This window comes from Raphanus sativus, chromosome 7, assembly GCF_000801105.2.
Source record: "Raphanus sativus cultivar WK10039 chromosome 7, ASM80110v3, whole genome shotgun sequence".
Lineage (NCBI taxonomy): Eukaryota > Viridiplantae > Streptophyta > Magnoliopsida > Brassicales > Brassicaceae > Raphanus > Raphanus sativus.
In genome coordinates this window covers 23173783-23176002 of record NC_079517.1, presented here as the reverse complement: position 1 = coordinate 23176002, position 2220 = coordinate 23173783, and the positions used below count along the sequence as shown (strand labels likewise).

The 2220-nt window shown below is 42.4% G+C and overlaps 1 non-coding gene across 1 annotated transcript; it reads left to right on the top strand.

Annotated features, from left to right (window-relative positions):
• The first annotated feature begins 474 nt into the window (after nt 1-474).
• Nucleotides 475-582, top strand: LOC130498182 (small nucleolar RNA R71). The gene has a single exon (XR_008937103.1). It is a non-coding gene; the product is annotated as a small nucleolar RNA R71 (small nucleolar RNA).
• The last annotated feature ends 1638 nt before the right edge of the window (nt 583-2220 follow it).

Sequence of the window (2220 nt, the reverse complement as noted above, 5' to 3'; positions counted from 1 at the left end):
GGTGGGTTTTGGTAAGCTGAGTTGTCGTAGTTCCTGGTGTTGGTGAAGGGTTTCTGATACTGTGAACTCTGGTTGCAGTTACTCTTCTGACCACTGCCAAAAAAATTTCTGTTTCCACTCTAGTTTCCATATCTCTGAAATTCAGTACCTCCAATGTAGTTCACATCTTCCTCTGTATCATCTCCTCTAGCCTCTTCTTCTTCAGCTGAGTAGACTGGTTGCCCCAGAAATGCATGCAAAGCATCTATCTTGGCTCTGATTTCATTCATCTGGGTCTCCCCGATGGCTGCAACCGATTTCTTCTTGTCAGAGTCAGTGTTCTTGGTTCTGCTGCTGTTGGCTAGGTTCTCAATAAGTCTCACAGCCTCTATTGGATTCCTGGTGTTGAAGTTCCCCTCGTTAACAGTATCAAGAGCCATCTGATACCTCAAGGCGATACCTCTGTAGAAAGTGCTTAGCAGCTGCACTTCATTGAATCCATGGTGTGGACAGTCTCGCTGGAAAAACTTAAATCTGATCCACGCGTCTTTAAAAGTCTCACCAGGCTTTTGCGCGAAAGTGGAAATTTTGCTCCTTAAGTCTTCAACACGTGCCTCATCAAAGAAATTACGCAGGAAGGCGTTTTTGATGTTGGCCCAGGATGTCAGTGATCCTGTAGCTAGCTGCTTGAGCCAGTGTGAAACTTCTCCAATCAGTGAGTATTTGAAGAGCTTGCAGAGTAGATAGTCCTCAGGGACTCCATCCATACGAATAGGTGCTATAAGGTCCTCGAACCTTTCCAGATGGTCCACAGGATGCTCGTGTGATAACCCAGAGTAAGGTATCTGAGACACGAGAGAGTAGTACTGAGGCTTAAGCTCGAAGTTCGGCTTCTGAATCTCTGGAAGCCGAATAGCTGATCTGTTGGTGTAGTACTCATCAGGACGATTGTAGTCTGCCAACGATCGTGTTTGAGCTTCTCATGTAGCCTCAGCTTCAGGCTCAGGGATTATGTTTCCCTGTGCATCTAGCTTCTGACCTGTTGCATTACACAGATGACCATCTTGGTCATACATGTTTCCATTCTCGTCCTGCGTGAGGATAACAATCGCAACCATGCCTCGCGAGTTAGTATCGTTCGATGTACGGTGAGTAGTATCGAACAATGTGGATCGGCGAACGGTATCATTCGACAGTGCTGTCTGAGTGTCGGTCGACGGTTAAACGTGAATATCAGTCGACGGTACTGCGGTTCTGTCGATCGATGTGGAGCGTAGATCTTTGCGGATTGAACGTTCCAAGTGTGCAGGATCTTCTGAGAATAGTAGTTGATTTCCCTTATTGCTTCTGGAACTGCTGGGGGTAAAGAAAAGAAAAACCTAAGATTAATAAAATTTAATCGAATGGCGATCAAAGCTCCCCAGCAACGACACCAAATTTGATAGTGCTCAAATTACTCAGTAGAGCTTACTCTCTCAAAAAGAGGTACAGCTGTAGTACTTAGGGATCAAATCACGAGAAGCTAGGGAACCAATTAAATCTAATCAATTAATCAATCCTAGGTGAAGTTGGTTTTAATGATGAAAATGTAAATAACAATTCCTAAAATGAGTAAGGTAGTTGCTCTAAGTAACAATATGATGGGGTGTTCAAATGAAATGAAGAGTGCTACACTTAGAACTTTTATTCAGGAATGGAGATTATAATATCTATAAATGCTTGACAAGTTGCTTGCATGATACTATAGAACTCAGCCGCTTAACTCTCAGTGATGTCTCACTGGTTAAATAATCTAGATCTCTGGCCTCAACTGTCGTATGTTGACACAGAAAAAGAATCGATCGATATCCTTTAGAGATATCGAGCGATACACCTTTCGCTCGGCGATCAATTCACCTGTCGGGATATCGATCGACGGCTTCTAGATATGCCTAGGAGCGAGCCGATAATGAACACTAGATCTCAAGGAGGACGGTTAGCTCTTCTCCAAGAAGATACTAGTTCAAACAGATAATTCAAGATATCAAAGATCCTAGTGATCTATATTCTAGTTAGCTACTCTAGAACAATTTTAGGGTGCAATCTATTTGATGAATATCACAACTTAGCAATTATAGTTTGGGGCTAATCCCACAAACCTATTTAAACCTTAGATCTAACAAGTAGACTACTCAGACATATCTAAGAAATTCATAACAATAGATAGATAGATAAAGAGTAGAATAACAAATGGAGTTCACA